At 37.2% G+C, this 26,003-nt stretch overlaps 1 protein-coding gene across 1 annotated transcript in view; it reads right to left on the bottom strand.

Annotated features, from left to right (window-relative positions):
- The window catches only part of LOC122800843, a 1,417,490-nt gene that overhangs the window by 1,235,769 nt on the left and 155,718 nt on the right, over window positions 1–26,003 (bottom strand). The gene's annotated exons all lie outside the window — the stretch shown is intronic.

Below are 26,003 nucleotides of genomic sequence, written 5' to 3'. Positions count from 1 at the left end.
AGTATATGTTTTAGGATGTTTTGTTGCAAGCAACCAAAATATGCACAACTGCAGTGCATGACAAAAATAAGCTATACCCAAGCATTTAAGAACTTGGCTTTCCTAATTCCAAAGCAAATGCTTTCTGGGATTGACTGTTATATTAAAACAGACATTAAAAATGGAACAGAGAAATAAATAAGAATAAGTTGTTGATATATAGCTGTAGGCTACTTAATGATGCAAGTGTATGAAACAATGTTGTGGAAAAGCAACAAAAATACCCTTACAACATCCATCTCTAGCATGCAAATCTAATGGAGCAATTATCTACCTAGGACAACAGAAGTGATGGAGGCATGGGGTGGATATGATAAAACCTCCTGTGCAGGGCTGACTCATAAACAATTAAAATGTATTAGCAATTTTAAACATCTATAGAAGCTGAGTTAGTTAAAGTGAATCCATTAGTGCTGTTCACCTCTTGTTAGTGTGTTGGGTTCCTTCAATACTGTTTTTTTACAGTAATAGCTAACAGTAATTTATGACTACAAGGAAAAAGATCCATATAACAACTTTTTATGTCTATGCTGAGCTACTGTGCAGGTTGGGTGCATGTTCACAGTGACTGCTACACATAGCAGCCTGTTGCTTGACATGCTTTTATCTCCTCCCACTCTCATCCCCAGCCATCAATCCCCATAGTAATACTTACATATGTCCACACATCACTTTCCCCTTCTGTGCCATCTGTGGAATGCCTCTTTCCTTTTGACACCCCAACCCTCTGCATGTTATTTGCCACATAAAAATGCATAACTGTACCAATTCAACATTAATAAAACCCACATAAAACAGTTCTATGTGGTGGATAACCTTGCCCAGATTTAACCACTCAGTCTTTAACAAAAAAGCTCACATGGATCTTTATAACTACATGCACTACTCTGTTATCGTACACTACATTCTCTATACACACCTCAGCCAAATCACTTGCACTTGTCATCTTATCCCAGAAGGTGATACTCCCTGGACCTCTCCATTTAAAAATGGCTATGTTAATTATGTGCAGCACAAATAACTGCAACTCAAAGTATGGCTTCATCATCACAATCCTCACTGAAAAACAGGTGACTGAACCCAGCAACTTTCAAAGTGCATTAAATGCAGGGATCAAGACCAATATAATGCTAACAAACTCTCACGTTACCAAATAACTTAGAAAAAAAGGCTAAAATTGCTGGAAACAGGGTAAAATTTGAGGAGTGCAACAAGCAAAAACACTGATGATCCAAGTCAATATTGTACTGGCATAAAAACATTGGATAACCACTGGATATTAAATATTTACATGAAAACACATGATATCACATCTAAAGCTATATATAGCTTTAAGCACAACACAATTAACCCTCCTAGACATAATCACAACAATCTTAACAAGCTTACAGACTTTAACCCCACCACCCCATGACACCACCTCAGGAATATCTTGAAGACCTTCAGTTCTGTTTCAAGGCAATCATCAGGAAAGAGGTCAACATAAAAGTTAAAAAATAATAGTGAATTTATTTATTTCCATTTATTTATGCAGAAATACTAGCCCCTTTTCAGCAAAGGCCCTTCTACATTCTATACTATTACTCAGATATTTTCAGACTAGGAGAGTACCTACTCTCTGTCCCAACGACCTTCATCTACAATCATACTTTGACGATGAAGTGTATACCCAATTTACTAAAGTTAGCAAATATTATCCTTCAAACAAAAACAGCCACTCCTAATATCTTGGAGGACAACAGATCTATTGTTAGCTTAAACCTTCTCATTAAATCCTTGAGAAAATAAATTTATGAACAGGCAGTACATTTCTATATTCAATATAATTTTCTAATAGACAAGTAAACATGTTCAGAACTGCTACTGCCATTCTCCTATTTACTAATAACATTTATTTCATCACAAAATGAATGATTAACTGAACCATTATTCCTTAACTTTAAACTGGCACTGGAGTGTACTGACCATTTCCTAGTATTAACCAAAGTAAATAACCATAGGTTGTCCAATGAGTTATGCACACGTTTCAATGTCTGTCTTAGGAATGCATCTTTACTATGACCTTATTATTCAATCAACTTCCATTGTAGTGTGGATGAACCACAGCGTTCAATATTTGGGCCACTCCTTTTCCCATATACATCAATGACCTTTCTTGCCACCTTCTCAAACTCAAATGCACCCTTTATGTAGATGACTTTGTCATCACAAGGACAGCATCCTTCCAAAATATAATTTGTACCACCCTTCAAAATGATTTTACTTGACAGTGAAATTGAATACTTAAGAGCAGACTTACAGTAAACACCATGACGTCATCTTGATGTTATTTGGTACAGCTAAGACTCTTGCTTGTGCACGGCTTATCCATATTTCAGACCCTGTAAACAACTGCATTCTAGCAGTAACACAGCAAAAATACTTTGGCCTCAATCTACATCTTACTTTATCTTTCTTCTAATATGCTGTGCAACAAAACCAAGGTAGCTCAAGGTAGGCTGTATGATATCAAACTTACTTAGTAATTATACCAGATAAGTCATTGCTACTGGGGTCCTTCGATCTAACCTGGAGTATATTCTTCCTTTCATTTCCATTCAATCTGCCCCAAATCTGCATGTTTTACAAAAAATGAAAATAATATGCTCAGATTTGTGTACCTAAAGTATACACAGCATAGCATTGCTTTGTTCTCAATAAATCTAAATAGCTTCCTGTTTATAACATTTTTACAATGGGCTACAATCAACCTGCCCCAAGAAACTATCCTGCTAGGCGACCTAAACCTAGACTGGCTAGCCTGCAACTCCAACAATCCCTCAAACCATATTAACTTATTTGGATTCTCATAATTAATCCAAGAACCCACCAGAGTTGACAAAAAAATTCAAAAAACATTCCATTCTTGGTTGGACTTTAGTTAATTTCACCAAAGAAAATTATCATGTGGGTTGCCAACCTGATGTACTGAGTGACCACTGCCCCTCATTCCTCCTTCGTAAACAGGTAAACATACCCAAACCCATACTGTATAAGGAAACTAGAGATGAGCACAAAGTAAATCCACAAATTCTTAACAGCAGGTTACAACAATGTAACTGGCATCCACTACAAACTCTACCATTAGACCAGGCAGTTGAGTTTTTCAATAGTACTTTTATGACTGTTATAAATACAGTAGCTCCCATGAGGAAACTTACAACTAAAGTTAACTATTCCCCTTGGCTATAAAGATAATACCTGGAAGATCTGGAAAAATAATAACACTAGCCAAGATAGACAAAAATATCAACAACTTTGGAATCAGGCCAAAAAACAAACAAAAATGGATAAACAAAACTACTTCCTAGGTATCCAAAACAAACATTCCAAAAAACCCCAAGAGTTCTGGCAAGCTATCAATTCCCTTCTGAAACCCGGCAAAACTACCACCCCAGCTTCCAACACCAATACTAATAATGACAGCATAGCTTCTCAATTTAACCATCACTTCACAGAATCTATTCTGTCATTATCCACTCAGCTATCTAACAATGACTCTATATTCACCCCAACTACAGATCACAATAATATATCCTCCTTTACACTCTCACCTGTACCAACCTCCACAGTTAAAGAAACTACTCTCAAAACTAAAACCTACCACTCTCACAGCAGATGGTTTACCCACTAATTTCCTAAAATTAGCTGCAGAGTCTATAGCCTACCCTGTCTCAGTTCTTATAAACTGCTCCATACAAGAAGCTTACATCCCCCAACTATGGAAAGTGTCATATATTATTCCTCTACACAAAGGCAGCAACTCCTATGAGCTATCAAGCTAAAACCCAATTGCTATCCTATTCCCCCTTTCCAAGCTCCTGGAGAAATGTATTCACACCCAAGTGATGCACTTCTTAACCTCACATAATCTTCTCTTCTTCACACATCATGGCTTCCACCCAAACCATAGTACAACTACTTCTCTTCTCTCCTTTACTAACCAGGTTAACCAACTTAGAAACAACAGCAACTTCATATCGGCCATATTCTTAGATCTATTTGACATGGTCTTCCATAACCTACTTTTAGACACTTTATCCACCATGTCCTTTGCCCCCACCACTACTTTCTGGTTAAAAAACAATCTGTCTGATAGAAAACAATCAGTCAAATGGCAAGGTGTACTATCACCTCTACTACCAGCTACTATAGGCATTCCACAAGGATCAATACTGGGGCCTCTACTATTCACCATTTTCACCAACAAATTACATACCTCCATCCTGCATGCATCACTTATATAGTACGCAGATGACTCAACCCTAATCTGCTCATATCCATAACCACTCTTTAAAAGCTTACCCAAGAATCCTTCTGCTCTGTGGCAAAATGAATTACTGATATCCAACTGATTCCAAACCCCAACAAGACCAAATTACTTCTTTCCACCCCCAACAAATTCAGAACCACACCTCCTTCATTCATTATCACCTCCAAAAACGGCACCATAATCTCTCCCTACCCCCATACTAAGCTCCTCGGTGTTGAAATAGATAAGGATCTTCATGCTGGTTTCCATATCTCTCAAACCATTAAAAAGGTACATAAAAAATTAGGAACTTTATACAAATATAAACAGTTTCTATCAGACCAAGCACAAATCACCCTAGCCCAAACCCACCTTTTGTCTACCCTAATGTATACATCAACAATCCTAAGCCACATCAGGAAAACAGACCTAGACAAACTAGAATCACGTTACAACAAAATTGCAAAATTCACCAATAACTCCACTTTTAGAAGCCATCACTGTCTTGCCCTAAAGGAGCTACAGTGGTTAGAATTCCCTCAATTAATTAGTTACCACCAACTAGTGCTCACTTTCAACATACTAAAGAATCCCCACAGAACTCCAGCCCTAAACTAACTACTAAACCAATACTCAGAAAATTGTCCTCTACACTCATCCAACAAAATCCTGCTCTGTATATCCAAACCCAACAATATTGTGGGAAAAGCTCTTATCTCTCATACCATCGCTAGGAAATGGAATAACCTCTCCCCCAAAATATCTCTTCAGCACCATCTATCTCACTGTTCAAAACATCACTTAAGTCACACCTCGTGCAGTCCTGGCTCTGTCCTTGCATCACATAAATGCTTTCCTGCTCTCCTTCAATTCTTGCTACCTTCCTCTCCTCACTGCTTACTTTCTCTATAATACAGTACTCAAATACTCCCATACAGGGCCTACTACTTGTAAATAATTATGTATTGCTTGATGTCTCTTTTGATTGCATCAGTTAATGCGGAGCATTTTTTCCCCAAATACTGCAATCCAGGGTCTACTATGTGTAAATTCAGCTTGCTTGGAACAAGCCATTGTATGATACATCTTTTTGATTGTATACTTACCACTGTACATATTGTTTGATGTGGAGCTTTTCTCCCCGGGCCTTTGCTGTAAATGGACCTCGTTCCAGTTGGACTTTCCCGGTAAACAAATGAAAAATAAAAAAAAAAATAAAAATAAAATTAAATAAAACAGGGCTTCTTTTATTCTTAATCCCTTTACCTACAAGCCCAGAAATAACTGCTATTACCCATCTTGAGGCAAAGTCATTCATTTTAAAGATTCCACTTATTCCCCAAGGAAAACGGTAGACAATCTCCTATGTATCTGCAGATGAAAAAGTAGTTTCTAAATTAGCCTAAACATTCTAGAAAAAAAAATTCTTTAAGAAATAAAAAGCAAATCCATTTTAGTAGACTTTCATAAAGGCCTTAAGAAGCACTCATAGGAAGTCTCACAATGTCACTATCTCATCAATTAAAAATAAAATTTGACAATATGTATCTCTATATTATCTGCTGCTTTTGTTTGGGCTATCTAGCTACTTTATTCCAATTGTTATTTATACTACTTGTCCCCTGACACATCTACACTACTACACATAAATCCACCAGCTTAAATTGTTTATATTCTGCTACAAATCTGCTTAACATCTATTACACCTTTTTCTCTCCTTCCTGTCTTCTCACCCCCTATTACACATCTATTCTCCCTTTTTATCTTTTTGCATTATTGCAAATCTACATTCCCAACAAAAATATTGGTAAATGACTTTATAACTATTCCATTGCAAATGCCTGGAACAAACTTCCTTTTAATGTCAGATGTATCACTGACCCTAAGTCCTTTAAGATAACAATTAAAGACTACTTCCATAAACCTTGGTTATGTACCTGCCATGACCCAACTTAAGCTACCGTCCAATACTTCAGAGTGCTGCCCTACTTTTCTAGTACCTTACTAGTCTTTTTACAAACTCCCTACCTATCCTCTTTTTATCCACCTTTTACTCAATATACTGTTTCTTCTGTTTCTGTTTTATTCTATACTACCTATAATCATCTACATTAATGCTCTCTTACCTCATATACTCACTTCAAATGTTCTTCCTTAATGCACCTATAATTGATCATACTTTATTTACAAACATTTATGTATATGCCCATTTGCCTGTTTTTCCCTGATGATAAATCTCTGATTTAATTATGCTTTTGTTATTTTTATTGAATGTGTTTCTTATGTAAAACTGATTTTAATTATGTACAATTTACCTTAGATATACATTGTTTTATTGTTTTTCTCCTTAAACAACTGTCTGTGTTAATTTATGTTTAGTAATGTAATATTGGAGCTTTCCTTCTCAGGTCTCTGCTGAAAAAGGACTTTGCCCAGATAGACCAACCCGGTTAGGAAATGTCAAATAAATACATTTCTGTATTTTAGAGGGACAACTTTTGGAGTCCTGTAAATGTATTCTGTGATTGTATTTGGTTGTATAAAGCTTTTGATTTCTTGTATATCTTTTGAATTATATAAACTCGAGTATTCTATTGTTGTCCAACTTTTGTCCTGGGTTGTGTCTACAGGACCAGATCACTTGTCAGGTTACCTATTATGAAATAGATAAAGCAAAGAAATATATATGAATGATTGAAACTACTAGGAATTCTTATGTCCAAGAAATCTATGTAACTTTTCCTCATCAAACCGATATAGTGGTGATGCTGCAACCTTTTTTTTTCAGTTTGATCACAATTGATAGCTATAGCACAATTTAATCAGATCTGAAAAAAATGTGATAATATACCAACTCACTAATTTGTTCATCTCATAATTCTTTTTTTTTTTGACCAATGAAATTATTCTGTTTGTTTAGAAGAGGGTGTGTGTGTGTGTGTGTGTGTGTGTGTGTGTGTGTGTGTGTGTGTGTGTGTGTGTGTGTGTGTGTGTGTATGTGTGTGTACATAATTATATCAAAGGATTCTGGCAAAGTGGTGTAGTAAATGCATTTAGATGAGGCATAATATCAGAATATTCAATAATTTCTCACAACCCTACCACCATCATCATATAGCATTTATCACCACTCTACTTATATCATCAGCAACGTATCACCATTCAGCCTGCCATATCACTAACTGGACTAATTAACCATATAATCATGAGTTATGAAAGCTACTGAGTCCCAATGCAAATGAAACATAAAATAACCAAAACAAGTATGCCCAAAGAAAAAATATTTACAACCTAACATTGAAAAAAGGAAAAACTAAGTAACCTCCAATCCTTCATGATTGCTGAACCCAATGTGGAAATGTAACCTAACAACGATTCAAAACTCACTCTCCCTCCCCAAAATCACGCAATCTAGCCTCAATCAAAGAAGCGAAAAAATATCAACAAAAATTCCCAAAATGCTTGCAAAAATAGCTTAAAATAACCTAACCAAATAAACATGAATTTCTAATCCAAACCAAGTTCACAAAATCTACTAACTGCCTCCATATCAGATGTGTGAAACTCAGTTCTGAGTTCTGCAACTTTAAAACGTGAAGTGTGCGTGCAACAGACATACAATGAATCCTTTAACTTATTGCAAAGCCAATACAGTATTTTTCTAGGGATACTTCACCTCACTATCTCTAACATATGGACCATGCATCCAATTCACCTGCAACTTCTAAATATGACAACTGCATAAAATGCTGCCTTTGTCAGTGGAATACAGGGATAAATAGGGATAAATCCCTGATTTTGAACCAAGATGACCTAAGTTTGAGTAGCAGCTCAAGTACTGGAACTGCCCAGTGAAGCAGTATGGGAATAAATGTTTTCTAAAAAAAAATAAAATAAATAAAAAAACAGCATTAAATATGAACTCAGAATCCTTGTATATTTTATGTTCTTGAAGACACAAGCAGTGAGAGGTTTATATTAACTTATTAATCATAGAAGGGGAGGAGAGAGGTGCTTACACTTATCCACTAACTTGTTAATCATAGACGGGGAGAAAAGAGGTGCTTACACTTATCCACTAACTTGTTAATCATAGATGGGGAGGAGAGAGGTGCTTACACTTATCCACTAACTTGTTAATCATAGACAGGGAGGAGAGAGGTGCTTACACTTATCCACTAACTTGTTAATAAGAGACGGGGAGGAGAGAGGTGCTTACACTTATTCACTAACTTGTTAATCATAGACGGGGAGGAGAGAGATGCTTACACTTATCCACTAACTTGTTAATCATAGACAGGGAGGAGAGAGGTGCTTACACTTATCCACCAACTTGTTAATCACAGACGGGGAGGAGAGAGGTGCTTACACTTATCCACTAACATGTTAATCTTAGACGGGGAGGAGAGGTGCTTACACTTATCCACTAACTTGTTAATCATAGACGGGGAGGAGAGAGGTGCTTACACTTATCCACTAACTTGTTAATCATAGATTAGAGGAGAGAGGAGCTTACACTTATCCACTAACTTGTTAATCATAGACAGGGAGGAGAGAGGTGCTTACACTTATCCACTAACTTGTTAATCATAGACAGGGAGGAGAGAGGTGCTTACACTTATCCACTAACTTGTTAATCATAGACGGGGAGGAGAGAGGTGCTTACACTTACCCACTAATTTGTTAATCATAGATTAGAGGAGAGAGGAGCTTACACTTATCCACTAACTTGTTAATCATAGACAGGGAGGAGAGAGGTGCTTACACTTATCCACTAACTTGTTAATCATAGACGGGGAGGAGAGAGGTGCTTACACTTATCCACTAACTTGTTAATCATAGATGGGGAGGAGAGAGGTGCTTACACTTATTCACTAACTTGTTAATCATAGACGGGGAGGAGAGAGGTACTTACACTTATCCACTAACTTGTTAATCATAGATGGGGAGGAGAGAGGTGCTTACACTTATCCACTAACTTGTTAATCATAGACGGGGAGGAGAGAGGTGCTTACACTTATCCACTAATGTGTTAATCATAGACGGGGAGGAGAGAGGTGCTTACACTTATTCACTAACTTGTTAATCACAGATGGGGAGGAGAGAGGTCAAAAAGTACTTATAACAAAATTTCACAAAATTCTAAACAAAAAATGAATGGAACTGCTGTCATTTAAAGTAAATGGGAAAAAGAAACACAGACATACTTTACAAGCAGAGAAAAAAATAAATGGGATTTTTGGAAGTCAGGATTTAGATTATTAAAATATCTTATACTGCAGGTTGTACTGCTTCAGTGTTTCTCAAAAAACATGTTCCCTTATCCTACAGTTAGTAACACTGAATGGACTATTAAAAAAATATGGATGCCAACTAAAAAAAGTAAAAATACTACAGGGACTAAAAGGAAATAATTACTGGGAAATGCTCTACTCATAAAATTTCAACAAATAACCATAAAACCTGCTCACCACACAATTAACACAGCCCACTGAAATAAATAATAATGTCCCTGTTATCATCACAAAGAAAAAAATGAAAAAAGGACACAAACGAGATTTATAGAGAAGGGTTTCCGGTGAGGTGCAGTGACGATGTGAATGCTGGATATTCCTGTGGTTGTTCCCAAGCATATAAGAGTTGTTATTTATTTATTTTTTTTGCTAGAATTCAGAAACAGGGAATGCCAATGGTAAGCTCTAATATAGGCTGAAAACTTCTGTCAGTAGCCCTCTTTAACTCAGAAATAGGTCCAACACAGCAATTGTACACGGATGGCAAAATCACGGCTGTAGGCTGACTCCATGCCCATGGTAACTATTAATGAGGCAATCAGGGAACTGACTTGCCATGTGCTCTCCCCCAGAAATGCCTTCACTTAGGATTTATTTGTTTATTTGAATTTGTTTACTGGGGTAGAATGGTGATCAAATCTGTTCAGTTTCACTCTCAGCCTAGGGTTAATAACTAACCAGACATGCAATGTAAGTAAGAGTACCTGACAAGGAATTGTCAGAAAAACAAAGTACAATGGTAGAAATGTGCTATGAAAACAAAGTAAATAAAACTGTATTAACATACAATGTATGCAAAAGTTATTAAGGTTAATTATAATTGCAATGGTAATTAGCTAGCTGTGTAACTCGGAGGATCGCTTGACTGCTTAAATTATCCCAGACAGTCAGACAAATGAACATGGTTGAAATGCTGTGTCCCCCCATTGTAGTCAAAGTGGACGGCAATGTAAAAGGTAAGATTGGGTAAGTATCTGCAGAGTATATGAGTGTGTGGTAGCACATGCATGTCTATAGAAGTATGAGTGTCATAAGGTGGGAGTGTGTTTGTGCAATTGTGTGTCTGCTTGGGTATTAATATTAAAAGGCTTAGTAATGTGATCATTACAGTAGGTAGTTAAGTGTGTGTGTGTGTGTGTGTGTGTGTGTGTGTGTGTGTGTGTGTGTGTGTGTGTGTGTGTGTGGGGGGGGGGGTGGATGGTGACTGCAATACCTCCTAACTCCCCTAACACTAATGAGTGAATCATGTAATACTGGGGAATTCTAGAAACCAGGAACAATTTTTAAATATAAGACAAAAATCAGCAAAAGAGCAAAACAAAATGATAGCTCCAAATCCAGTTTAACAAAAAAAAAAACTTAGTTTATTGTGGTAAATACACATAAGCACTTTCACAGTAAATAAACTGCTTCCTCAGACATTGAATAATACCGAATAACCTAATCATCCGTAATTTATGAGTGACGGGGCAAACATAACAGGCAAAATCAGAGCCATTCTGTAAAATCAGGTACAGCTGAGAGGTATGAGTGTGTATGCTGGTCTTTGTGTGTGTGTGTGTGTGTGTGTGTGTGTGTGTGTGTGTGTGTGTGTGTGTGTGTGTGTGTGTGTGTGTGTGTTTGTGTGTGTGTGTTTGTGTGTGTGTGTGTGAATTAGAAGGGTGCCTGTGTCAATGAGATGCATGGACTCCCAATTGTGACTACTACTGAAATGTTCTGATTATCACTAGTGGTAACACCACATGATTCAGAGACATGCAATGTATCCAGTAATGAGGTCTTCCCTAATTACAGCTAGTCATGCCTCTGAATTACATTTTCTACATTCATATAACTTAACCCTTTTGACCATAGCAGTTTACGCAAGTGCAGACAAAGTAATCTTGCACTCTGTATGTGGCTGTCTTTATATGCCTCTTGGTCCTTTACAGAAGGAGGCTTGGCTGAGGATGAGAGAGAGGCTGGTGTTTCTTGAAAGAATCGCTAGATTTTTTAGAGACTGTATTGTGGTAATATATTTATTGGCAGTAAAGAGTTAGTCAAGAGTCATTAAATTTCTGAGACAAACAGTATGGAGCCCTTATCAAGTACTTGTTTGAATAAATGTAAAATACAGTTACAGCAATGCAATTAAGAGGGGAATCTATATTACAAGATTTGTTGAACTAGTTAAAACATTTGGATAAAGTGAACTCTCTTCTAAGGAAGCTTGATAAGGCTGCTGATGGTGTGGTTGATAATAAGGCTGTGCCATCTGAGGAGGGCTTGCTTGCGGGAACTGTTAGTTCTAAGGCTGATTATGATTTTTGTTAGTAAGTGATGCTGGGAGCTGGGTGAGTAATTACAACATACAAAACTGGACAATTTTATTAACACATTACAAAGATTCAAGGATTACAAGAGCCACGCAACCATATGCAACAACAATTGAGAAACAGTGGCAAGAAAATAAATATTTGAACAAGTCATATATTGTTCTTGCTGGGAAACTGGGGCTGCACAAGCTGAAATAGATGATTATAAGGATCCTACCCTAAAGAAGAACATTCAAATTACTGGAAATCAAGAGAATGAGGAAAGCATGAACTTTGTATGTTGTATGGAGCAGAAATTTTCTCTTTTGACTAGCTTGTATGAAAGAAAGTAAGATCAAGATAGATGGTTCCCATTGTTTGTTTGTTGCAGGTTATAGACTGTAGCAGGTCATTCTCTAAATTTGCTGATAAGTTTTAGGACTTACAATCTAAAAGGCCAAATACTGGCTTTTCTTTCTTGAACAAGACAATGAAATTGTAAATAAATGTATTGCTCTTTAAAACTGATTATTCAGCAGAGACCTCGGTGCATAGTCAGCGTAGAAGGTAGATTGTGAAAGGTGAAGTTAGGAATGCTGTATCTGGCATTGTCTCTTGACTAATTTCCTATTGTTAATAAGACATCTGAAGGCCTACAGGAAGATATGCAACTAATAATACAACCTGATCTAACTGAGAAGTGAAAAGTTGGTCAAATTCTAGGGTTTGCTGATGAGGAGGAAAGCAAACACTTCTGTGGTAGTGTGGCAACAGGCAGGTTGGCTGGCTTAGTAAGATTCACTGGACAAAAAGGCCTTCCTAATATTTAAAACCTGAATGACATGAAAGAAGGTGGCCACATTTTTAAGAAATGTAATGGGCTGAAGTAAGTATACTCGTGGTGCGATAAATGATTTAACATTTGAGACACTGGTCATTCTTTGGCATGAACAGCACCAGAACTACTAGAACTAAGGATTTAAACTTTGCTTGCAACTTAAATAGTACATGTTGGAGGGACAGGTATGCAACTCAGAAAATGCCCATTCTCTGGAATAGGCTTCTCATCCATGTGAAGCAGACCTCTTCCCTAATGCGAGCCATGTTCAACCCCAATTAGTAGATGGGAAACTGGAAATTCACCACTGGTCTAACACTTATGTCTATGATGGACAGAGGCAAATGATAAATCAAGCCCTAAGTAACATACATTCCTTAAAATAACCTCTAAGGCATAATAACTGATGGGATACATTTGGTTTGCTTGGCTATACTTATAAGGGCCCCAGTAGTAGTTAGCACATACACACCTATGAACGTATGTGAGAATTTTTCAAAGTAGTAATAATAAGTAAGACATATACTACATGTATCCTTGACAAGACTAACAAGTCGAGTCAAGGTAACAACTACTCGGACTCTTAAAAGTAATGAAATGTTAAGTATTTCAATGGTGATTGGGAAGTGTTTTGCACCTTAGTGGGCTTGGACTGCTATTGTTCTGGATCTCTGCTGTGATGCATTACTTGTTTTGTTTATTTCTTTATTTATTTAATGTTTGTTGACTAGGTTAACCTGACTGGGCAGCATGCCCCTTTTCAGTGGAGGCCCAGAGGAAAAGCCCCAGCAATTACTTATGAGAAAAAACATGACATATGAGAAACTTAAAGCAAATAATAAAAAACAAAAACATTATAACAGGTCAGTAGGTCATGAACAGAGAAAAGTAAAGATGAATCTGAGAGATTTAGACAGAGAATGTAGAGAGAGAGAGAGAGAGTGTAAGATGAAATTAGTGGTGGATTTAGGATGAGGTGGATAGAGGATACCTTGAAGAGAGCATAAAAGACTACAGAGATGGTAGTGCAATTCTGCATGAGAAGTCTTATAATGGACGGATGATATTCAGCCAGGTGTTTGACAGCAGCATAGCCAAGAATTAAATAGGTGAGATTTAAGGAGTGTCTTAAACTGCATGGGATTGGTATTGTTTAAAATATGCTGGGGATTGAGTTGCAAATCCTGGATATAGAAATTGAGTAAAACAAATTTCCAGAGAGGTTATTAGCTTTTGTGATTTGTAAAAGGAATTTGTCTGAGGATCTCTGGAGTCTTTTATTAGTCTGAGGTTAATGTATGTTGTGGATTGCTGGGTAATTGACTGGGTGGTATGCTATGCCATGGGCCATTAATAGTTGTGTGTGTGTGTTAGGTAGTTGGACAGCTCAAGCCACTTTAGGTGATGTAAGGCAGTGCAATGATGGGTTCTGTATGGGGAGCTGGTAGCATATCTGGCAATCTTATTGCAGCAGGTGTCTAGTTTTGCCAGGTCTGTTTTATACAGGTTTGTAAAAATGGGGGCGGCATAAAGAAGAGTAGAGATTAGGCGAGTCCTGGAGATGGATTGTCTTAAGGAGTTGGTGAGATAAGGTTTGATTTTGTAAAGGAAGCCTAATTTTATATGAACTTTTTTAATGGCTAGGGTAATATGTTTATCAAACCTCATATTATTATCAACTGTAACACCAAGTAATTTATTATGTGATATGGGCTCTATTTTGGTATTGTTAGATAAATGTATCAGGAAAGGGGATAAGAGGTCAGTAGTTTTGGTTTTGTTATTTGAGAAAATTATGAGTTTAGTTTTATTGGGATTGAGAATTAACTGATAGTCATAGAGCCATGACTCTACTGCTATAAAGGATAGCTGGGTTATTTCTTGGAGTTTAAAAACTGAAGGGGTGGAGCATAAGATAGTTGAGTCATTAGCATATTTTATGATTGTCGCTAGCTGGGTGGCAGTGTGGAGCTTGTTAGTGTAAATGCTAAATAAGGGTAGACCTAGAACAGAACCTTGAATGATGCCTAATGGGACAGGTAACAAAGTGGAGAAAGCATGTTGCCAGTTTACAGCCTCTTACCCATCAGATAAGTAATTGTGGAATCATGTAAGTATGGAATGGCTTAGGTTAAGAGATGAAAGTTCATTGAAGAGTTTCTGATGGGAGATGGTATCAAATGCTTTGGGCATGTCTAGGAATATGGAAGAAACTATTTGACCATTACTTCTGAGTTGGTTGATAGTGTTTGTCTAGCTTAAGAGAGCTGTAATGGTACTTTGGTTGGGTCTAAAGTCATGCTGGGAATTGGTTAGGAGGTTATTGGATAGCAAGTAGTTCAAATGTTGGGAATGGATACATTTTTCTAAAACTTTAGATAGTGGTGCTAAGATGGAAATTGGTCTGCAACTGGAGAAGTCCATGCAGTTACGTCATTTATGTAATGGTGTAATATGGAGTATTTGCCAAATTTTGCAGATGTACTGCTCTGTTATGGAGTGGTTAACCAAAACTAAGACTGGGTAAGAGATAGTGTCAGAGCTAACTTAAGGTATTCAGAAGGTAGATTATCAGCTGTGAGAGAAGAAGCTTTCAGTTTCTTGAATAATTTTCTTACAGTACTGTTTTGCATGGGTTTGAGGGAAAAGACATTGGATGTATCATTTGAACCTGTGGGAATCGTTATTGGTGTATTGTTGTTAGTCTTGGTAAGAGTTAGTATCACATTTGTGAAGTAGGTGTTGAATTGTGTGACTCTAATGTTTGTAGTATTAGTGGTGGTTTGTGTTGAAGTCTTGAGTTGTCCTGGTTTCATAACTTTATTAGTTATAAAAAAGTTTGTTCAAGGTAGCCCAAAAGATTTTACGTCACAGTAAGCCACTTTAAAAACTTGGTACTTCCTTGTTATACTGGAAATACAGGTGAACCAGTACCAAACGTTTCAAGTGTGTATTCAAAAAGTTTATATAAAACTAGCTGGTGTGTTTACACACTGTGTATAAGTCCATCAAGTCAAAACACACTCAGCCACAAAAAAAGTTTTCTTAAAAACACTAAGAGCGGCTGTACACCTATAAAAGCCAAACAATATAAAAAGTAAATGCTAAATGGTATTTATTTGAATTAACCTTACCTTCCCCTATTAAAGTACACTTAATTTACTTTTACATACACACCTATAGCAAGTGACATACAAAGAGTGGTGGGTAAATGTTGGTACTACCTTTCTTTAAATAAGGAGATTTTTGACAAAATTGAGGAATATCCCTGTATTAGTTTCAGAAAAGGAAAAAATATTAAACAACTTTTGGAAAAAAGGAACTACGACTACAATAATAAAGGACCGGGAGGCACACGTAGGTGTGGTAGCTGCAACCAATGCAAGCACATAGTCATTGGGAACTATTTTAAAATCAGGAGTGAGACATTTTTCACTAGGGGCACATATAACTGTAACACTAAAAGTGTGGTCTACCTTGCAGAATGCCAATGTTGTCAAGCATTCTATGTGGGCAAAACCGACCGTAGGTTGCGGGACCGGATATATGAACACACATATGCCATTAGTAAAAAGAACACTAATAATGCACTAGCACAACATTGTGAATGAAGGGTGGGCCATTTCTTTAAATTCAGAATTATTTCACAGGTTGCAAGTACTATGGGGAATAAAAACGGAGCTGACAAATGCTTAATAAAACTTTTGTTAGAAAAAAGTGAACTAAACTGGCAACTTAGGCTGAATGCGCACCAGGAACCTGGTTTAAATGACAGTTGCAGTATAGCTTGTATACTAAAAATTAAATGTTTATATAGATAATGGGACATATTTTCATATATCTTTATTTTTGGAGCTTCAATTATCTATTCACTATGGAACAACAAAGGGACTGAACACTGAGAGTACAGTTTTCCCATTTATATTAGTAAATAAAGTTGATTGTATACATGTACATACAAGTTACACTACTCTACCTGTGCTTAGTTTTGCAGATTCCAAGAAGACTTTTTATCGCGGACTTTTCACACAATTTTGGGATTTTGCATTTCATACTATAGTAGGTTTTGTAACCTGGACTTTGTATTTAAGGTACAACTAAACAAAGATAAAGAACGAATGTTGGGTACTACTGGTGGGAATACAACTTTGTAAATTACTTTCTGATTGACATTAACTTGGTCTAGTGTAACCTAAGGCCATAGCCTTTAATATTTGAGATACTGTTGTGAATTTAATGTACTATAACTTTAAATTTACTGGGTGCATTAAACAATTGCCAGCTCTGATAGGTTAATTAACCAAAAGGAGCTCTTTTTAAACTGTGACAAATCACTAAAAACTTGTCTGAGGAAGTTCAGTTGCTGAAGTGAATGAAAAGCGCTTTACAAGTACTTTCTTCTGTTTGGTTTCATCTACCTGTTGGTTTCTACAACGTGAAAGAAGTTCTACAACTAAAAGAAGCACCATTGTTGGACTAACTTTTGAAAAGCAACTTGCTTCTTTGAATTTGCTACCATGTGGCTGGTTTGACTGTTTGACTCAAAGTGGATATTTTTTCAGTCACTCCACTAGAACTTTCATGTCAGTGTGTTGACAGCTTACACTTGGGGTGAGAAACAGATTTTCCTTTTTACCAGTGATTTTGCTTGAAGAACTTCAAGTGTGGGTTTGGACTTTGACATTTTTAACATTTGTTTAAGGGAACCACTTGAGAATTTTTTGGTGGTTCTTGCTACGGTAGTGCACTTCTGGTGTAAGCACACTGTGTTTCAACTTGGAATTACTCAAGGAAAAGGTACTGTACTACTAAAATACACCAGCTTTTTATATTGTTTGGCTTTTATAGGTGTACAGCCACTCTTAGTGTTTTTAAGAAAAGTTTTTTTGTGGCTGAGTGTGTTTTGACTTGATGGACTTATACACAGTGTGTAAACACACCAGCTAGTTTTATATAAACTTTTTGAATACACACTTGAAACGTTTGGTACTTGTTCACCTGTATTTCCAGTATAACAAGGAAGTGCCAAGTTTTTAAAGTGGCTTACTGTGACGTAAAATCTTTTGGGTTACCTTGAACAAACTTTTTTATAACTAATAAAGACTTTTGTTTCATCCTACCACGGAGCCAGGTGGTTTTTGTTCATAGCTGGTGACATTTATTGGTGGATTTCCTGGTTTCATAACTTGATTTATAGATGCCTAGAATTTCTTGGGATTGTTTTTATACTTTTGTTGGGTTGTAGTATAGTACTTTTTGTCATTTTTAACCTGATTCTTTGCTTTGTTTCTTAGTTGCTGATAAGAGTCTAGGCTTTGTCTCCTGTTTTAAATAGTAGTTTTAATTCTTTTGTCAGACATGGATCATAGTTTGTCTTTATTTTAATAGTTCTAGGAGATGCTTGATAGTGCAAAGTGTCTAGAAATATATTATTGAAGTATACAGCATCATGTAGCAGGAATGATGTTAGTGGGGACCATTCACATTGTTGTAGGGTTGATAGGAATTTGGACTGTGACTTTGTCTGTATACAGTATTTTAATGATGTGATAATATTGTTTCACCAGGTAGTTGGGTAGATTATCAGTAATACTGTCTGGGAGGCAGCCTGATTGATTGGTGAATGATGGTTTATTGGTTAGTATCAAGTCAAGCACTGACTGTCTATTGTTTTTTTTTTTTTGTCAACTCTGGTTGGAGATTGTAATAATTGGAAGAGTCCGTATAAGAGGATAACATTTGTGGGATTCTCTCAGGTACAATTTAACTAGTCTGTATTAAAGTCATCCATTATTATGGTTACCTGAGAGAAAGTTATGAATGTTCAGTGGAGAAGTCATCAATTATGGCAGAGTTGTTTCCAGGAGGGATGTAAATTATGGTTAAATGTTTCTTGGGATTTATGACAAGTTTGGTAAATAAGTGCTCGATATTATTGAATTTTGGGGGATTTGTCTCATGAAGTTGAAGTGTGAGTGAACTTTTATATACAATAGCTATACGTCCACCTTGTTTGTTTAGTCTGTCCATTCTAAGGATGCTGTAGCCTTGGGTTAGTATTTCACTTTCTCTTATGATATGTTTTAGCTAGGTTTTCAGTCTGGAGTGTGGAGTGAGAGATTTGAATGAAATTCATATATTTTGTTTGATAGACTCCTAAGGTTAATGTTTAGAAGTAAGAGGTTTGATTTTATAGAAGTAGGGGTCATCATAATGCTAGAGTTTAAATGAGATAGAGTATTTGAATCTTGTGGATTAGTTTTGGAACATGGGTTTTTGGTGGATATACCCACTTAGCTTAAGCTTAATTTGTATGTATCTTAATGGGTTTGGGTGCTTGAGTATAAATTTAGTGAATTTATGGAGTAGCAGAGTAGTTGCTTATTGTCATGATGCATATCTATATGTAGATAATGCTACTTTGGTTGTTTTGAAGAGATGTGTTGCTATTTCATAGTTTATGAGTTTAGTGTGTAGAAGGTGGGCTTAAAATTGTTGGTAGGAAATTAAGGAGGAGGTGAGGAAAAGAAGACTTGGAGGGAAGTTTGGTAGAGTAACATTATGGTGAGTAGAAGTACACTTATTAGATATTAGTGAGGTTTAACGTAGGTAGTCAGATAAGGTCTTGGGTGATAGAGGTGATATGTCAGGTAGAGGGAAAGAGTGTCATATGTGTGTGGAGAGATGAGATAGTACTAGACTGGCTGGTATGGGCTAGAGGAAGGAGTTGGGAAGGAGAATTAAGGAGTGGATTGTAAGTAGTCAGTGGATGATGGTGATGCTGTAAAAATTTGGTCTGTGGAGTGTGATTTGTAATGTGAAAAGGGTAATAATTGGAAGAATGCTGAGGTAGGTGTGATTTTGCTAAAACAAATGTAGAAGTAGTAGGGGTTGGTGGGAAATAGCAGTAGGGTAAGGGACTGGAGTGAGCCTGAGTCACAGCAGTTCAGCCAAAACAATCTGTACTAACTAAGATTTTCTTTCTTTCGGGAACTGAATTTGAACCACAATATTCCTTACTGGGAATGAATGTATATTTTGTATATTGAGTTATACCTTTGGGATTTGGGTTTGAATTTCACTAAGCTTATGTAGTGTGAATATTGTGAATGCAAGATAATATTGGTTTGTTCAATTATTGCTATTTTATAACTAAAATGCTTTTATGGTCTACAGTTAAGTATGCATTTTTTTTAAGTAGTTGTGTACCTCTTCTATTAAGTCTATTAATCAACTGAGGCAAATGGTATACAAGATTTGTGAATTAAACTGTCACCTACCATTATTGAAGTGTTACTTCACAGATATGGCATGATTCTGTCTACTTGGCTGAGTAAACATATCATTCAAATGTCAAAGTTGTATTTGGTTGTTTAAAAAGTGATAATGTTTTAATATAGTTTATCCTTTGTTATCCTCACAGGCTGAAGTGGTGCAGCGATTAGCATTGTCGCCTCACAGCAAGAGGTTCTCTAGTTCGATTCTCGGCTGGAGAACCTTCTGTTTGGAGTCTGCATGTCCTCCCTGTGATTGAGTGATGTTTAAAGACATGCAGGTAGGTGCCTGCATGAATGGGTATGCCTTCTTTGAAGGCTGGGCATCGGGCTGGCACCTTGGCACTATAAAAATCCACTGCCAATCATTAGCAGACCGGAGTTCCGCTGTGGTGACCCCTAACTGGGAAAAGCCAAAAGACATTAGTTTATCCATTGTTATGTTGCAATTCTCTGTGCTGTTTAAATATAAGAATTGTTTTAAAAGTTAATCTATTATGCTATTTAGTCTAATGCAGGCAACCCAAAGGCTATAAAATGAGAGTGGATTAAGTTGATATGTATTTTTGGACATGAGATGATTTCTATTACATGTAATGCAAATAGGTTACTACTGCAAACTGAAACCCTGAATAACGTCTTTGCAAGAAATGCATTTAGATCAACAGAATCACAGATGAAAAAGGAGAGGATACTAGATATATTTAGTTACACCGGTAGTTTCTGGTACAAGATGTAGAGGGGTGGTTATGATATTTTCCAGTGTTGCCCTCTGGTTGTAAATGATGCTTTTGAAGATGACTGATATTGTTTTCTGGAAATTGCAGGCTATACTGGAATTCTGCATGTGGTTTTGTTTAATGTCTACGAGCTTCCTGGTTCTTCACAGAGGGAAGACTTGACTGAGGATGAAACAGATGTTGGTGCTTCAGTAAAGAATTGATAGCTTAAATAGGAATGGGAATGTGATAATATACATCATGGAGGTAAAATGTTGGTCTAGAGTCATTAGACTTCAAAGAATTGGACAGTAAACTTATCAAGTACTGTTTCGAATGGATTTAAATTACAGTTGTGTAAAACTTACCATATCAGTAGATTTTCAAATAGATTACTATTGTAGCAATGCTACCAGATGGTATACACCCTAACAAGAATACTGTACATCTGCGAAAGCTTACATACCCCTTACCCATACTCTGTGTGCCTGACTTAAAATGTAGGCATAAAGATTATATGTTGGTACATAAGGGATGAGAAAATTCTCAGAAATTACTATCCCTAGATATATAGGAAGGATGGCTTACTGCAAGGATAGACATGGGTGAAATACAAGGAGAAAGGATAGGCAAAAAATGGTGGGTTATATACGATACGGTAAATTCTTGAAAGATGGCTTTGGCAGATCTTGTTTGAGCTGCAGAAAAAGTATTAATTTTGTAGTGATTGGTAAACATGTAAATAATAGACCATGTAGCTGCTTCCAATACAGATTTGAAGACAAGCCCTTAGAAATAGGCATCCAAAGAAGCCACAGCTTTCGCATAATGACCTTTTTTTAATATAGCATTGGAGGGATTTTACATGGAAAAAAATAACCAAAGGAAATAGCAAGGGAAATTCATCTGGATAGGATCAGTTTGGAGACTGGAAAACTTTGCTTTTTCTATCAAACACAATAAACAGTTGGGCAGAGTTTCTAATACATTTTATCTTGTCCAAATACAATCTTAGTTGTCTGCATAATCCAGTAATTAAAGTATCTTTTCTCTCTTATTTTGAGGTTTTGGAAAATGGATGGATGGTGAATATTTATTTTGTATTTGTAAACCAGGTGAGTGGACTGGTCCAAAGTTCCCTTTCAGCCACTACCCAGGACAAGAGACAAGACAAAAAAATGGCTAGACAAAAGTACAATACAGATAATGTACAATAGACAGATACAGTCATAACATGCTATAGACTCTTTGCAAGAAACGTCATCTCACTGGGAAATGGTATGCACTTTAAATGACAGTGTCCATACAAATAAAGTAAAACATTTGTTCTACATAAACAGACTTTTTCTAAATAAAGAAATGTAATATGTGCTGTACTTAATAAACGTTTCAATTTTAGAAATATTACTTAAAGGAGAAAAATACCAAAAATGTCAATTTTTTTCTTTAAAAATGATCTTTCTTGCTTTCATTCCAGTTGTAAACATACCTCACACAGAAAAAACATCATTTCATAATTATTCCATTTGTTTAGTATCTGAAATTATGTCTGTCTGCCTTCTTTCCTAAGTTTGCCTCATAATTTATTGCATCCTGAATGCTATAAGGGTAAATTAATTAGGTTAGGTTATGTATTCCTTCAATAGAGCCATTAAGAAAACAGTGGCTCTTAAACATTGTCATTTAAATGATTCTTATAAGTCACAGACTGCCAGCCTCACACCTCAGATAAATAGTGTAGCCTGGAACTACAGTTAGGTGGCTGAACCAAGGCAATGCGTTCAAGCTTAGATTTCAGCTACAAATGAATAAAAACACCGCACACTATTTTTTCTCATTACAAATTAGTTGTCTTTCACTTTGTTCAGAGGTTGGGTGCCAGAAAGAAAGAAATAAAGTATTTTCATCTTACTCTCCCAGTTTTCTGTCAGTATTTGATTTCACATTTTTCCATGCAATAATTTCTGTAAAATGGCACAGTTTCTTTTGTGGCTTTATTACAACACTTTTGTGTTGTATAAAGTGTTTGTTTAAGACAAGTCAATGAGTCAGGGAGGGAACAATAGCATTAAAGACTATAATTCTAGCTACAGTATTAAAATTGTAAATGCAGCACAAACCAGCTTTTCAAAATTAACACCTGTTAATCACAGGGGTCAGATTTCCTACACCTGAAAAATTAGGTATAGTTATTACTTTGAAATAAGCTAACTGACTTGACTACATTTTCAAGCCTTGTTATTCAAACATTCATTAAAAATTTGTATCAGGCATGCCCACTAATATCAAAGAATGCAAAGTAATAGAAAATACAGGTTGATGCTGACTCTCTACATTAAGTAATCACAGCACTGATAAGAGACAGAAGCAGAATAAATGATCCTATCATCATATGGCTTTATCTCTGTTTCTTTAAAATTACACAGAGAGGTGAAAGCATTGACTGTAAAACAAAATCATGTAACAATGCACCCCCTTCAGGTCATTTTGGGGTATAACAAATTAGAAAATAATAACAAATGCTTATTTTGATACTGACACATTAGTAATGCAAGAAAATTTAACATATGGTAAAAACATTTTTTCCAGTTTTGCAGTGCAGTTCTTCAAATATGTCTCTGCACTTCCATAGTTAACTGATAATTTGATCGGCAAAAGATCTGAAAGTTTGGAGAAGATGTGACACAATGTGATCAGCCTGGACCCTTTTTTACAATTATGGGTTCATAGGTGTGTACTAGGCTAATGGCCCAGGAGCCTTTACAAGCCTAACTATTAGGATTACCCTGGCATAGTGCCACCTGACCTTAGTTTCTAGTGCCTCTGTCGAGTAGAGCCACTGAAGTGATCCCTGGGGTGAATTTTCTATTTCCCATCCAATCATCAAGATTTCTCCTGAAGAGGGCCAGTGAGGTGCTCTGTTGGACATGTATGGGAAGTCTATCCATAGCATGGGCAGTCTCTGGGTTATGAAGCTGTCCCTCCAGAACCTTATGTTGATTGTGGTAATGAGGTTGAGGTCTCTGGAGTATGTAGTGTGGAGGGATTGGGATTTCTTTAGATGCAGCATTTCTAACAGAGCGGGATCAGACATGGTTTTCTAAGTCAAGCAGAGATCGCCTCTAAGTAGCTGATATGAGACAGACAATAGTTGAAGTTTTTTGAGTTTGTCCATATAGGACAAGTGTTTAAGGCCTAGGATCCTCTTTGTGAGGTACTTTTGCAGCCTCTCCAGTTGTTGCAGGATCTAATGAGGTACATGCCAAATGGGGCATTGTACTCTATGAATGGCCTAATGATGGAAGAGTAGAGGGAGACAATGACCTCTTTCTTCCTGGATGCAAAACCCTTAGTAATGAGATGTGCCACGTAGAAGGATATTCTGACCACAGTGGCAATGTAGCGGCCAAAAGAGAGGTTACTGTCAACCTTTGTTCCCAGATATCTTATAACGCCTTCTGTGTTCAGTGGACTACTATCAATGTGGTAATTCATGGGAACTGGGGTTTTCCCAAAGGGGATGACGACACATTTTTGGCATTGGGCTTAAGGCCATGGTTCTGACACCAGTCGTTGGTCTCACTGAGGCCTTTCTGTAGGATGTCAGCATCACTTGGGGAGTTAATAATGGCTCCCAACATGCAATAGTCTGAATTTTGTCAGCCAGAGTCCCTTCATGTTGGCCTGGACTTCTGAGAAGTAGATACCAAACAGGTGAGGACCCAGGACCGATCCTTTTGGGACTCCACTTGTCACTGGTCGGCAGTCTGATTTGGAGTCAGCTACTTTCACACTGTTGGTTCTATCTGTGAGCCAGTTTGCAACCTATCTAGTGATATAGAGGTTGATGCCTAGCTTAGTGAGTTTTTCTTTGATTCCTGAGTGGGAAATGGTAACAAAGGCCTCGGCCAGATCAAGGTGGGCTGTATGAACCACCTTGCCTTCATCCACAGCCCTGGTGACTGAATCAAAGAAGTCAACCAAGTTGAGAAGCCATGATCTACCCATCACAAAACCAAACTGTGTGGGATCCAGAGTTTGGAGATTCCCTATATCCTTTTTTATTAGGTCCATGATGATGTGTTCCATAACTTTGCATATCAAACTTGTCAGGCTAATGGGGCGATAGTTCCCAGGGTTTGTAGTCAGTCCTCCTTTGTGCAGAGGGATGACTATAGCAGTGCACCATTCGGTAGAGACAAAGCCTGAGGTGAGGCTGTGATTGAACCGGGTACACAGGTGAGGTGCCATTTCACTCTGTAGTACATGTAGAACACAGCCAGGGATATTGTCAGGTCCCACAGAAGCTGTATTCATGGCCATGGACAGTGCTGTTTTAAGCTGTGCAGCAGTAATACTGGGTGCCTGCACTGCCTGGCAATCTACTGGTATTGTGATGGTCCTTTGGGGGGGGGGGGGTGTAAAGTTGGCATTGAATCTGTTGGCCAGTATATTGGCAATATCTGGTGGCTCCGTATAGGAGGTACCATTGTGCAGTAGCTCAGAGAAAATCTAGGTATTGCCATGGAGATTCTTTACATAACTATAGAAGGCCTTGTGGTTGGCATTACTATCTGCTGCAATACTGTTTTCATGGCTAGCTTTAGAGTATTTGAGGGATTTCAAAATTTTCTTGATGCTGATAAGGGAGTTTTTCCATTCTTGGGACTTCACCTTATTCCACATCAGTTTTCTTCTTCTGTTGTAGTCTTTGTTTATGGTAGGGGACCACAAGATTGGCTTCCTTTTTTTGGAGGAGAGCATCTTGGTTCTATTGAGTATGGTGAGATCCATGCATTCGTGTACGTATTCGTACAGTGCATTGGTGTATGACTTGGTGGTCATGCAACTATTCTCCATTTGCATGGGTGCAGTGAAGTTAGCCACTTCTATTTTAGCAGTCCAACAGTTAGCTTTGGAGAAGTTTTTTATGGTGGTTACCTTTGTGTGTGTGTGTGTGTGGGGGGGGGGGTGGATTTCCAAGCTGATTAGTATGTGGTCAGATCTAACCAGGGAGGAGTTGAATATTGGTGTAGAGCAATGGTCACCCATGTTAGTAATGACCAGGTCAAGGATGTTGCTACCTCTAGTGGGGATCAGAAGGAGCTAGTCCAGGGTATTGGAATTAATGAATTCCATGAAACGTTGGGCAAGTATATTGGTACATGAGTAGTTTTCCCTGTTAATGGAGGGGTAGTTTAAGTCACCCAGTATGAGGGTGTTAGGCTGGACCCTAATATTCTCCAAGGTGCTT

This window comes from Protopterus annectens, chromosome 4.part1 (genome assembly GCF_019279795.1).
Source record: "Protopterus annectens isolate FY-2018-M chromosome 4.part1, PAN1.0, whole genome shotgun sequence".
Taxonomy (NCBI): domain Eukaryota; kingdom Metazoa; phylum Chordata; order Ceratodontiformes; family Protopteridae; genus Protopterus; species Protopterus annectens.
This window is presented reverse-complemented; position numbering and strand designations above follow the sequence as displayed.